General features: G+C 40.7%; 1 long non-coding RNA gene across 1 annotated transcript in view; it reads left to right on the forward strand.

Annotated features, from left to right (window-relative positions):
• Positions 1-14,568, forward strand: part of LOC139692744 (uncharacterized) — a 38,917-nt gene extending 24,349 nt beyond the window's left edge. Inside the window, exon 3 of the long non-coding RNA XR_011701777.1 lies at positions 14,555-14,568. This is a non-coding gene — a long non-coding RNA (uncharacterized lncRNA). The remainder of the gene's footprint in view (positions 1-14,554) is intronic.
• Positions 14,569-15,051: the final 483 nt, after the last annotated feature.

A 15,051-nucleotide genomic window follows, 5' to 3' on the forward strand; every position in this document is an offset into this window, starting at 1 on the left:
ACAGATATCCGCCACATTTCCGGGAAGGACAACGTCGTCGCGGACGCCCTATCCCGAGTCGAGGCAGTGTCGCCCGCAATCGACTACAAGGCCTTAGGCATAGCCCAAGAGAAGGACGACGAACTGCAAACTCTCCTGACGGAAAACTCGTCCCTCTCTATGAAGAAGATCATGCTACCCGGTGCGCAGGTGGAAATTTTTTGCGACGTCTCCACCCCAAGAGCCCGCCCTTTCCTTCCACATAATTTCCGAAGGGAAGCCTTTAATTCAGTGCACAACCTTTCTCACCCCGGCGTTAAGGCATCGGCAAAACTCGTCGCCGAACGATTTGTGTGGCCCTCCATCAATAAAGACTGTCGAACATGGGCTCGCGAGTGCATCCCGTGCCAAGCGGCGAAAGTGACTCGCCATGTGTCAACGCCGGTCGGCACGTTCACCCCGCCAAACGCCAGGTTCGAGCATGTACACATCGATTTAGTGGGACCGCTACCGCCATCCCGCGGGTACCGATATTGCTTGACATGCGTGGACCGTTTTTCCCGTTGGCCTGAAGCTTATCCTTTGCTGGACATAACCGCGGAATCCACCGCCAGGGCACTCCTTCTGGGATGGATAGCGCGGTTCGGCACGCCCCTCAGGATAACGACGGATCAGGGCAGACAGTTCGAGTCGCATCTTTTCAAGGAGCTGACGAAGTTCCTCGGAGTGACTCACCTACGAACCGCCGCGTACAATGCCGCGGCGAATGGCCTGGTCGAACGTTTTCATCGCCAGCTGAAAGCTTCGATCATGTGCCATGCGACGGAGTGGTGGACAGACAGCCTCCCCGCTGTCTTGCTGGGCATCCGTTCCGCATGGAAAGAGGACATCCAAGCTACCCCTGCAGAGGTGCTTTACGGTCAGACTCTACGCCTGCCCGGAGATTTCCTCGCCCCAGCATCCCAGGCACCACCACACGACCCCTTGAGTTTCACCTCACAGCTCCGGGAGCACATGAGACGAATCACACCCCAGCCAGGTTCCCGCCATGGGGACCATCCCGTTTTTGTCTTCAAAGACCTGCGGACGACATCTCATGTGTTCGTGCGGAATGACGCGGTCCGGGGCTCACTTCAGCCTCCTTATGAGGGTCCATTTGCGGTAGTCAGCCGGCTGCCGAAGGATTTCGTGGTCAACATAAGGGGGAGGAACGCCGTGATTTCTCTGAACCGGTTGAAACCAGCATATATGCCCACCGGTGATGAACCACAAACTGCGGGACATCATTGCCTAGAAGGAAGTGGAGCAGCAAAACAGCAGCAGCAGCAGATCCCTGTTCCCTTTTCCCCAGAGTACACCACGAAAGCTGGACGAAGAGTTCGGTTTCCCCACCACCTCAAGGATTTCATTGCCTAGTTTATCGCCATGACTTCATACTTTTGTTAATATTGTCATTCCTTCACATAATTTTTTTTGCTGTTCATTTATGTATGCATTTCTTTTTTTTTTCTTCGAATGTATGTTTTTAACGACTTTTCATTTACCCTCAGGGTAAATGACTGCTAGGGGGGTGATGTGGCGGCAGACGAGCGCGCGACGGATGCCTCACTTGTTGGCGTAGTTGCGCGACGGATGCCTCACTTGTTGGCGTAGTTTTGTAACCACCCACCAGAGGTCTCAATGGGGGTGGAGTGAACGCCGGAGCGGGCAGCCTAGGCAGTCCCTTCTACGTACGCGCTAGGGTACGGTTCCATTGTCAGAGTGCCTGCGGCACAACATTGTACCTCATATACAATAAACAACTGTTGTCGCTAACCGGCCTACGTTTTATTACCACCTGCCGCTAAACTTTCAATTGCCTCTTCTATTGTTGGAAGGAGCACTTCCTGGTCTTCTGTGTGACTTTGTTCATGCTCTTCCACCCCTGGAGCTGATTCCTTATTGTAGTAGTAGTAGTTTTGAGGGGAGGCGACCGACAGCTAAGGTCATTTGCGCCATAGGGGATGGACAGGAAAGGATGAAGGGTGGAGAGAAACCCGGCGTCGGCATTAGCCTACTCTTTACGAAAGGCGCCAAGGGGTCCGCAGTTTAACGTCCCATCCGACGGACGGCGTACTCACTCAAAGTGCCCTCCACAAAGCACCTCAAGTAGGGATCGAGATACCTCTGAAAATTATTCAACACCGCCGGGATTTGAACCCGCGCCCTCACGGTGGGAAGCCAGTACGTTAGCCCCCGCACCATCTCGATCCCCTTCCTTATTGTACAGGCCATTAAAATATTCAGCCCATCTGTCTTGTATCTCATTTTCCTCCCAAATGACTTGACCATTTTCATTTCTCCAGGAGTGAACTTTCGGTTGATAACCTTTAGCCATGTATTTTACTGCTTGGTAGAACTTTTTGCTTTATTTGGCATTATTGAGTTCTTCTACAGCCTTCATCTGATTTCTCAAGTACTCCTTTTTCTTTCTTTTCGTAATTTATCAGTTTCTTCCCTGCTCTGCCTATATTTCTCTCTTGTTAATATAGTCTCCCTTTGTAACATATTGAATCTATTCTTATTCTTTTCCTCTATTGCAAGTTTACACTCATGCAGACCTTATGTCTAATATAGAAGATGAATGTCTCCTGGATACCAGCACATGATCTATTTGGTTCACAACACCTGTCCCAGGCATTTCCAGGTACCTTTGTGAACATTTTTATGTTCAAAGCATATGCTCTTTATGATCATGCTGAGCAACAGAGGAAGCTGGCCTTCCATTTTCACTTGTCACATCATGCAGTGAGTACTTTCCTGCTACAGAATGCAAGAAGTCTTCCTTACCGATTTTTGCATTAAAATCTCCAAGAATGATAATTGTTTGGTATTTTTTGGCATTCTCTTTCCAGTTTGTCATGAAATTCTTGCTTTTCTTCTTCTGTTTTATCTTCAATAGGGGAAAGAGCTAATAAAAGGCTGATGTTACGGAACTTTCCTTTTAAAATTATTACATATATATATATATATATATATATATATATATATATATATATATATATATATATATATATATATATATATATATATATATATATATATATATATATAAAATATCTTCGAAATGGAACGCTCATCGGCGACACACAAATATATAAAAACACAGATGTAGATTATTAGAATATAGAGGCACAAAGAAAGGACACTCATAAATAACAAATTGTGAGTGTCCTTTCTTTGTGTCTCTATATTCTAAAAATCTACATCTGTGTTTTTATATATTTATATATATATATATATATATATATATATATATATATATATATATATATATATATATATATATAAGTCTGTCCCCTAATGGCTCAAAATTTATCAAACTGCTTCTTATCCTTGCATTAATCATGAAAGCAGTACCATATAATCCAACTCTATGGCTGGGTCCACTGTATAGCACTGTAAAATTTTTCTTATCAATTCTATCATTTCCCACCCATCTCACTTCCTGTAGGGCTATAATATCCAAACCATATTTCAGCATTTCATTGGCAACTTCAATCATTATACCCGGTTTCAATAATGTTCTAACATTAAATGTTGCTAATTTCCATGTATTCGTTTTCCTTGTCTGTTTGCCAGGTCTATATATTGAAAATCCATCCTTATCTATCCGAGGCAGGTTTAGATGTTTCGTAGCAAGCGTATTTTTAAAGGGTGGGGTTGCTAGCCCTACACCTAACCCCTGACATGGAGGGCCGGGATTTATATTCAGGGTTTACATCCTTAGAAAGGCTTGGTACTCAACACTTGAAGAGCCCTCTCTACCCTACCATGTGAGGCACATTTGGTCTGGCAGTTCAGTCAAGACCTATCCGGCAACGGAGGCCCTACCAGTAGCTATCCTACCGCCGGCGTAGCTCTTTAGATCCTTACCGCACATAATCCTCCTCGCCCGTCACTGAAGGTGCCTTCGAAAAGGCGGTGCCTCAGGGGGAGAATGTACTACTATTTACGCGAAGGAAAAAACTCAAATCAAATGCTATGGTGAACTTTATTCAGACATCTTTGAGGTTAGGAACTTCAATTACATTATATATATGAATTTCTCATGCCTCTAAGAAATACATAAACAGTCCAAAGTATGTATTTTTGGGCTTCCGTTTCCTGATTCAGATCGGAGGAAGGTCTTGGTGAGTGCTCGCAGCGAGCTGCGTTGTCGTCGCCAGGGAGATGCATCATCTAGGTCGTTCGCATCGGAGGCCTCCGGCGTCTTTAGGGCTTCTTCCCGAGCAGTCCCATGATTGGGTTCTCGGCTCCTTCGCCTCCTCCACTCAACATGGACGGGAACTTGTCCAGGGCGCCGGTGAGCATGTCGAGGGGGTTGGCGTCTCCAGCGGAAGCGTCGGAGGAATTCTGCGAACGTCTCATATTTAAAACGTTTGAAATACAAATGCATAAATATTGCTCCCCTTTTAATTTACGATTTTCAGAACAGGAAAATTAGAGAATAGAAAGCAAGAGATGGAAAGAGAAAATTAGATGTTTTAGGCATGTGCGAGGTGAATGGAAGGATAACGGGGATTTCAGGAGGATTACTCCGCTTACAATTTTTCCGTGCAACCATAGGCAAGCATTCAAATATATTATCCAAAAGATATGGCAGCAAAAATTGAGTGCAAGTAAAAGCACTTGACATGTTTTGAATATGTTTCCGATACTCCGTATCACTCCCGGGATGATGAGAGCAGCCTTCCGGCGAGTCAACGTGCATTTGAGGGCGGGTGACAGAGCGCCTGTTCAGACAGTCACTCTACGTATTCAATCCGGATTGGTTTACTGCAGCCCTCCATTTTACTCTATTCAATGTCAATTCCCTCAATCCCTAATACCCTCTCTGTTTTACGTCCTTATTAATTTGTCCTTTGTACATGTCTCTTGGTCTTCCTCGTGGAATATTCCCTTATATTATATTCCTAATAAAAATATATGTTGCTGCCGAGGTAGATGGAGTATTCCACTTGCTCCAGTTTCAATACTCGAATTGCGATACATGCATTCAGCTTCTCTCTTCCGCACTCCAAGATTTGAGTTAAGATGTATACCATTCATTTATTATTTCGAGTCTTTTGCAATCACACACTGTATTCACGAGACTATTCCTTTGATGAATCGCGTTTTATATTTAGTTCCGCGGAACGAAGTCCACGATCTAATCGATTTGGGCTCTTTATGGACGAACCATCGATTACTCACGTGGATGAACAGTTCATCCGCCACGGTCCACTCACGAACGACAAAATTCTGGCACAGAGGAACGGTACGGGTGTAAGGAGGGAGAGGGTGTGAGGCGATGGCGATTGTGAGCGAGGGCCCTTTAAAAGGGTGTGTGGGAGACCGAAGGGGACGTCGGTAGGAGAAGGGTTTGGACGACGGGGCCGAAGTTCCCTTAGGAAGGGCTCGAGTTGGACTTTGGGGGTGGGATGATAGGTTAGCGGAAAGGGTGGGAGGGTAAGAGAGGGGGCGGGAAAAAGGTTCAAAGGGCGGAGGGGGGGCTGGGGTGTTGGAGGGTGCCATCGGAGTGAGAGATGGTTGATAAGGGTGCCGAGGAATCCGGCCCTAGTTCAGGGAGGGCGGCAGAATCAGGGGTGGCGATGGTGCATGGGGTAATTCCTGGAAAGAGGCAGCACCACGCCCTCCCACTTCGCCTTCTTTTATTCTTCCACTTCCGAATCAATTCAAAATGTCTAATCATCGGAGGAGGAGCTAGTTAACTGTTTAGCTAATTATCTTTTTAGCTGGTTAACATTGAGCAAATTAACTTTTCCTCCTCAAAAGGAGCGCCAAACTCGGGACTCGGGATTTTCTTTTGTCCTTCTAGATTGACTCCAAGAAGCGGCATCGTTTCAGAGCATATTCTATTGTATTCTAGGGAGCGCGGAAGCTTGCGAATGCATTCTTTGCGAAGCTCTGAACGCAGGACGTGAATAAGCTGTGAAATAGTATGGGGAATAGGCTCATGAAATATGATTATGGCTTTAAAGCGGAGATTATAACTATGGAAGCGACGAATAGAGGAAATCAATGTGAGAGAAGTCAACGGAGCGAAAATTATGCATGACATTTCTGAAAAAACAGACAGTAGAGGATCGAAGTATTTACGAGTGCTCGTATTTCTATAGTGGGAATTTCAGATAAAAAATTGCTGCTCAAAACTTCACCATAAAGTAAATTGACGTTACCCCGTACACAAAGGGACGAATAACGATGGATCTACAGCATGTTTATGTTTTTATCATATCGAGCCAATAGAATAGTAAATTAAAAATGTGAGGTCTTTTATTCTTTTCTCGGCATGCATTCGCCATCTTCTGGAATGACTGAAAAATATAAGGTAGTTCATTTGTTTAAATTCAAAATATGGATTTACATAATAAATTGCCTAGGGAATGAGTATATTTCATGCCTTTGACGGTCCCCCGTTCTTCTATCTTTCTAAATATGGCCTAAGTTAGGTGCAAATTATCTCAGCCGTTGAGGCACCTATTCATTTACGCTACTGCTAGTACTTGTGAATTATCGTTGATTTAACGATATCGTCCCTATTTTAGATGTGTACGGTGCTGTAGATAAGTATTCAAAGACTAAAATATAGGAAAATAAAAGAAAGCTACATACATACAGGTGCCAAATCTTCATTCTGTGCATTGAAGTCGATTATGGAAAGCACACACCTGTTACTGCGCTGCTCATGAATGAAGTTCCAAAGTCCAGTTTGAGCAGAACTTATCTCGCAGATGTTTCTGATGAAAATAGTCGGAGTGTTAGGGACATAAGACGGAGAGTTACGGAAATTGATGACAGGGACGTTGAGAAAGGATACTTAGAAAAGACTCGTAAAAACTTTGACATGGAGCGTACCTATGTACGGCGCGGAAACGTGCTCATTGAAGCAAGATGATGGAAGCAGGTTGAAGCCGTTTGAGATGTGGGTGTGGAGAAGAATGGAGAAGGTGAAATGGACAGAGAGGAAAACAAATGAGGAAGTACTTGCTATGGTGGGAGAGGAGAGGTGTTTATAGGGTTAAATCCTATGGAGGCAGGAAATATGGATGAAGCATTGGGATGCTGAAAGCTGTAATAGAAGGGAGAATGTTAGGCAAACGAGGAAAGGGCAGGAACAGTTGAGGGATATTGGACGGGATGAAGGGGGAAGGAAATACTAAGAGATGAAGAGGGACTTGATGTAGACTAGGATACTGGATTTTTATTTATGAAATAACTGAAGTCACTGAAAACAAGCGCCCACACGAATCCTAAGAATGCTTCTGACGCTCTTCAGTGTTAAAAAGGCAATTTTGCACGCTAATACTGTTGTTGTGGATTGAAATTCCAAATGATATAAAAAAAGAGAGTTAATGAACACTAAAATTAAATCCCAACAGCGATGAGGGAAGGTGAAAGAAAAACGTCTACGTATTTATACTATAGTATATCCGAAATTTCGAAATTTATGACGATTTTTTTCGGTTCAGAGAGACTTTTCGGTAAAACTTAAATCGATGCCCAAAAGCCTCATCCTTCGAAACACATTTTTTGATCTGACATTAAATAAAGAATCCACTGAAAACAAGCCCTCGCACAAATCCGAACAATGCTACTGACGCAATTTAGTGTTAATAAGTATATTTTTCACGCTAATACCGTTGTTTTCGGTTGAAATGCCAAATGATATAAAGAAAGAAAATTATTAAACACTAAAATTAAATCCCAGCAGCGAATAGGGAAGGCAAAAGAAAACCTTTGACGTAATTATAATTTTTAAAATCCGAAATTTCGTAATTTATGAGCATTTTTTTTCGTTTTAAAGAGACTTTTTGGTAAAACTTCACTCGGTGTCCAAAAGCCTTATACTTCAAAAACATTTAAGTATCTGAAGTGAAATAAAAAAAATCACTGATAACAAGCGCCCACACGAATCCGCACAATGCTTCTGACGCTATTCAGTTTTAAAAAGACAATTTTGAATGAAAATGAAAAAGGATATAAAAAAATATAATTTTTGAACACTGAAATTACATCATAACAGCGACGAGGGAAGGTAAAAGAAAATCATTTGCGTAATAATACTCTTTAAAATCCGAAATTTCGTAGTATATGACGATTTTTTTCGTTCTATAGAGACATTTTGGTAAAACTTAACTCTGTGCCTAAAAGCTTTATACTTTGAAACACATTTGTTGATCCGATATGAAATAAAATAAGCCACTGAAAACAAGCACTCGCAACAATCCGAACAATGCTACTGACGAAATTCAGTGTTAAAAAGAATATTTTGCACGCTAATTCCGTTGTTGTTTGTTGAAATGCCAAATGATATTAAAAAAGAGAGTTAATGAACACTAAAATTAAATCCCAACAGCGATGAGGGAAGGTGAAAGAAAATCTTTTACGTAATTATACACTAGTAGATCCAAAATTTCGTAAGTTATGACGATTTTTTTCGTTTCAAGGAGACTTCTTGGTAAAACTTAACTCGATGCCCAAAAGCCTTATCCTTCAAAACAAATTTAATTATCTGAAATGAAATAAAGCAGCCACTGAAAACAAGCGCCCACACGATTCCGAACAATGCTTCTGACGCTATTCAGTGTTGAAAAGACAATTTTGCACGCTAATACCGTTGTTGTCGGTTGAAATGCCAAATGATATAAAAAAAGAAAATTTTAACCAGTAAATTTAAATCCCAACAGCGATGAGGGAAGGTGAAAGAAAATTGTTTACGTTATTTTGCTATATCAGATCCGAAATTTCGTAATTTATGACGATTTTGTTCGTTCTAAAGGGACTTTTTGGTAAAACTCAACTCATCGTTTTTTCGTTCGTTTTTTTCAAAAAACCGTATCTAATGTAGTGAGAAAACGCGAAATATTTTATTTCACATTCCGTCGTCAGGTTAGGTATTTATTTTTTTGATCACGATTTTTCTGTTTGCATATTATTGGGATTTGTCACCGAAAACATCGACTTTAAAGTTAATTATTGAAATTTTAGCACCTAATTACCCTCAGTAGCATTTTTCGGATTTTGAGAATGCCTGCTTTTTAATCACGTCTGGCATTTTTTTTCTTATCCGTAAATATCTTTCCAAGTTTAAGGCTCTTGGGCTTATTGGTACTTTGGAACAAATTGAGTTTTTGAAAAGTGAAAAATTGACATTAACCGCGAAAAACAGTATCTAATATAGTGAGAATACGCGAAATATTTTATTTCACATTCCGTCATCATCCTAGGTATTTACTTTTTTTGAATAGGATTTTTCTGTTTACATATCATTCGGTTTTGTGACCGAAAACATCGATTTTATTGTCCAGTATTGAAATTTAACACCTAATTACCCTCAGTAGCATTGTTCGGATTTTGAGAATGCCTACTTTTTAATCTCATCTGGCATTTTTTTTCTAATCCGTAAATGTCTTTCCAAGTTTAACGCTTTTGGGCATTTATGTACTTTTTAACAATAAGGGTTTTTAAAAGGTGAAAAATTGACATAAGTTGCTAAATACCGTATCTAATATGGTGAAATTCCACGAAAGATTCTATTTCACTTTCCGTCATCGCTCTTTGTATTTACTTTTAATGATTAGGATTCTTCTGTTTACATATCATTGGGTTTTGCGACCGAAAACATCGGTTTTAGCGTCTATGATTGTAATTTTAAAACATAATCATTTCATTAGCAATGTTCGGATTTTGATAATGCCTGCTCTTTAGACACTTCTGGCATTTTATTTCTGATCAGTAAAAGTCTTTCGAAGGTTAACGTTGTTGGGCATTTTGGTACTTTGGAACAGTACTGAGTACTTTCTTCCTCCCTTCATCCCGTCCAACATCCCTATCCTGTTCCTTCCCTTTCCTCGTTTTCCTAACATGCTCCCCTCAATTACAGTCTTCAATATCCCGCTGCCAGTCAATACCCCCTTCATCCACATTTCCTACCTCCATAGGATTTCTCCCAGCAAACCCCTTTCTTCGCCCACCATATCCAGTACTTCCTCATTTGTTTTCTTCTCTGTCCATTTCACCTTCTCCATTCTTCTCCACAACCATATTTCAAAAGCCTCCAGTCTACGTCTATCCTCCTGCTTCAATGACCACGTTTCCGCGCCGTACATAGCTACGCTCCATATCAAAGTTTTGACAAGTTTTTCTTAACATCCTTACTCAACGTCCCTGTCATCAACTCCCTCCTCCTTGTGAAAGCCTCTTTGCTTAGCGCAATTCTTCTCCTTTACGTCCCTACTACTTTGACCGTGTTAGTCCAAAACACTACCGAGATACGTAAACTGTTCTACCTGCTCTAGTTTTTGCCCTCCTATTTTAATGTTCAGCTTAGCCTATTTCTTTCTAGAAAATCGCTTAACCATTATTTTATTAATACTGATTCTCATCCCATCGTGGGATGACGGCCGCGGAAGCCTTACCTCCCCCGCTTCCGGGCACGACACACGGCCGATTAGGCCGAGCCCCGTAGTTGCCGGGACTCAAAATCTCTTTTTTCTCCATCATATTTATCTTGGGAATGATAATTGAGGTGGTTCCCCGTGGGCTTCCTCAATAGTGTTTTTAATGTGACACCATCAATTATTGGCCGCCCCACTGGGGTACATGAGGTAGGAACATGAGGTAGAGGAAGATAGCTTAGCTCCTGGCATACTAGACAATGAGATAGAAAGGGCATTAGGGGAGATGAAACTAAATAAGGCCGTGGGGGTGGATAACATTCCCGTGGAACTTTTAAAATTCTTAGGCTAATGTGGGAGGAAGAGGCTATATGGGCTAATCCGTAGTATTAACGAGGAATGAATCTGGCCGGAAGACTTTGTGAGATCAGTTTTAGTTCCTATTCCGAAAAAGGTAAAGGCCACGTCATGTGAGGACTATAGGACAATAAGTTTGATATCCCACGCAGAAAAAGTTGTTCTTAGGTTCATAAACAAAAGGATAGAGAGTAGGGTAAATGATTACTTAGGGGATGATCAGTTTGGGTTCAGGAAGGGGAGAGGTACGCGTGATGCCATTGCAGTAATGAGATTATTAATCGAGAGGAATATAGAACACAACCAGGAGGTATTTGCCTGTTTCGTAGATTTCAAAAAGCGTTCGATAGAGTGAATTGGGAAAAACTAATGACTATGTTGCAGAAAATAGGAATAGATTGGAAGGAAAGGAGTCTAAAGGAGGAGGAAGAAAGTACTCAGAGCTTAAGAGGGACCTGATGTAGTGTAGGATGTTGTGTTTTGCTAGGGGTCACAAATTATTTAATTAGTAATTATATCCATCCAAAAACCTACCTTAACCGGTAGATTAACTAAAAATAATAATTATAGATATATATACACACTCATATATATATATTTCTATCTTTTTGGAATAATACTCACCCCATTTTTCGGTTCGGGCACGGCGTCCGTTTTATTGAGCACTGAAAGGATAAAAATGAATGAAATTTGCAATATTTATACTTCAGCACACTATATGGAATAGATATCCTTAAAATTTGCGATTAACATCAGCAGAATCTAACGTTTATGGCTAATAGGATGTCATTGAATTGAATTAAACAAATCAGGATATCACAGGGGAGAAATAAATGGGAAAAACAAGGATTGGTCAGCGCAAAGATACGTACGTGTTGATATCGAGTGCTATCAAAGGGAGTTGGTGTCTTGGGGGTGGTAGGAATTTTGGGGTAGTGAGCGTGGAGGATGAGGGCATTGAATGTACTTACCATTAAGAACAAGAGCCATTCCTAGTATAAGGGTCACGGTGTGCTTGTGCATGGTAGCAAAAATGTCAGGGTTGCGCTGAAAATATAAATTAATAACTATCGAAAAACAGGATTGAATTGCGCAATACTCGAACGTGGTTGAAAAAAATTCTTTTAGCAATGTGAATGCAGTAGCCATCTTGTATATTATTCCCCGAAAAAATTCTTTAATTATTCATGTCATTCAAAAATCAATATTATTCATCGTGTCATGTAAATTGCGCGTCATTTGGTTCGATGTATTTTTTCGTAATCCTACTCAGGGATGAAAGGAGAATAAACAATTAAAAATAAAAATTGTATACAAATATAATAAAGTATTAAAATAAATATGCAGGTAGACAGTGTTATATGGCATACAAACCCCTAGCATCACACACAAGCTCGGAAAAAGAATATGAGTATCAATAAAAAACTAAGCTTCTACATTCTAAGGTAATCAAAGAAAATAGGAAGCAAGTACCTTTGCCCATTAACACAGAATACAAATAATAAACTGTCCAACTTCATAGCCCGTCCAAAACCGCGTACATTCACCTTATCAACTTTAAATAAGAGTCCAACTTTTCACGCCGTTCACATCACTCACAGACCATAATTGCACACGTACAGATTATCGCTCAGTCCTTCGTCCGTTGGCTACCTTATACCTATTCTTTAAACTCATAATAGTTTATGGAAATGTCTCAAAAAACTCTCCGGGTAGCTAATTCAGTCCAACAAATTCTTCTACTTAAAAATTAAAACTTTTTCCATTTGTGTTTGTTCTTATTTTTATGATAAAACTGTGGTCGTTTTTCCCTTATAACTTAGTTTTTCTTTTCCCTTCCTTAAATATTTCCTTGCATTCGTCAAATTTAACTAGTCATTATATCATACCTAATATTCTGCTCTATATTATATTATGCAATTATTATTCTAATGTAAATCATTATACCACTGTGAGGAAGGCGCATGAGGAAGGAGCGTTCCTGCTTCCCAAATCAATATTCAAGGCAGTGATTTTTTTTTAACTTGAGGAATAATTTTAAAAATTTTGCAGAGTACTCACCGAATGTTAAGTAGAGTTAATCGCCGGACAAGTGTTGCTTCGGAAGTTTTCTCAAGGTGTGCATTAAACTGGCGTCAGCTCTAACGTTTTATACGACTGTGAAGATGCAACTTACGATTATTATTATGAATTTGTATGGCTAAACGGCCATTCATCACTCCCTCTACACAAACCAAGTTGGTATTTTTGATAGTACGTTCCTGTATGTTCAACTGTGCATTCGATATGCTTGTAAACATCGAGCGGACCTTCCAAGAATATTTCGCGATAGAGTCTTCAGCGGAAGGCGAGAATTTCCCGCCTTTCTAGAGGAGGGGATATTTATCAGTAACTCTCTCCGCGATTTAGAAAAATGGTGCAAAGAATAGCAAACGCAGACGCAAACAACTCCATTTGTTTGCGACACCTCAGATTGGAAACGGGGGGGGGGGGGAAATTATCGAGTCTGTCGCCTTCTAGATTGTGCATGGGGCAATGAACGGCCACCCATCCCCAGGTTTGCATATATAGGAAGCACCGAGAGGCAAGTGGACAACACTTCGCAAAGAGACTCCTGAGGAAATCACCGCTTACGGCAGTACTTCTCTCAATTACTCTGTACGTATATTCTACATTTATTTCATTAAAAAAACTCTTTCAGAGTTGTCCACAATCTCAAAAGAGCCACTGCATTCTAGTCCGATTCTTATAAAGAAATATAACGGAACGCATTTATTCGAGAAACGCTTCTTTAGTCAAATAAGTTACTTCTCATTTCATGAAATTCATATTCGATGCATAAAAGCGATGGGTTACTGACCGGACGGTCCGAGGCTTATGGGGGTACCAGCTCTTCCGCGGATACCGCCGATGGCACAGGGAATTAGGATCTGACCCTCCTTATTCCCTAAAAGACTTGATTTCACTCACCCTATTATGATTACTATGATAGTGGAGCTCCTACACTCACCTATCAAATACCAACCTTCGAGGTAATTACTTAGGTAAATTTTGACATTTTCCAAGAAAATGTTAACTCACTCTAAATTTTACCCAATTTTTTTACCACGCGCAATGACATTTGAATTTATATCGCCTTTTTGTAGAAAATATCATAGAGTAATAACGAAATCATTTCAATATTTGAATTCTTTGAAAATTAACTTCCTTTCAGCATGTAATGCTTATATATATACATTTATCGAAAACTATTTGTTTGTGTATTTTGTAATTTGCTATAATCACACTTACTTATTCTTTAACTTTCCCATAAAATAGTTCAAACTCTGTATTAACATACAGCAGAGGTGAAAGTATTGTATCGCATATCTTTCCAAACCCGAAGGCACTGTTTGGAACTCTTCTGCTAATTCTCTACTCGGACTAGTCGATCAGATGCAAGTCACTCAGTCGTACTGATAGCTTAAATGACGTTAATACTGTTATTTACAATTCATGCAAGAATTGTTTTATTGTCAACCAATCTTCGGTCGTTTGTTCATATGATATTAGACTTCACTTTCCACAAGGATCGTACATACACCATGAGAACTTGTCATTGCACAAGTGAATGGCAATCTGGTGATGCAGTGGCTATCAAGGGCGAACTCGCTCCCCATCATCCCTAACATTGCTAGGACTTGTCACGGGGCTATCACAGACAAAGGCGCAGGAATTATTTCACATTGTTGCAACAAAAGGAGTGCTTTTAATGCATCATGTATTGCTCTTTTCAGCGCAGAATCGACGCAATCGCAAACATGTACAAGCGCTTCGTGATTCTGTTGCTGGGACTGGTTCTAGTTTTGAATGGTGAGTGAACAACCTGTGAAAAGATACGTTCGGTAGCACGGGACGGGAGCTTCTACCCACAAAATTATGGATGCAACTGAGTTGTAGGGCCCGGCCACATGGTAAACCACTCGACTAATGGGTAATTTACAGCGATGATTTACCATGTAATATCTCCATCGGATGCACATGCTGTGTTGATTGAGAATTCGATTTGGAAATGTGGCCATGGTTCGTATGAATCATCGCACCTAAGTATTTCATTGCAAAGTTTTTGCATTGTTCAATATCCGCGTTAATTCATCATCAAAATATAACATACTATATACTCTTTCGTGTCAAAATTAGTCTCATGAGTATTCACCCCCTGCCACACAACCTAATAGTGGTTTGTAGGGTACTAAAATATCAAAATAGCTATTTGGTGATATCAATGAAATCT

Source organism: Hetaerina americana, unplaced genomic scaffold (genome assembly GCF_022747635.1).
Source record: "Hetaerina americana unplaced genomic scaffold, ioHetAmer1.1.p SCAF_40, whole genome shotgun sequence".
NCBI classification, from domain to species: domain Eukaryota; kingdom Metazoa; phylum Arthropoda; class Insecta; order Odonata; family Calopterygidae; genus Hetaerina; species Hetaerina americana.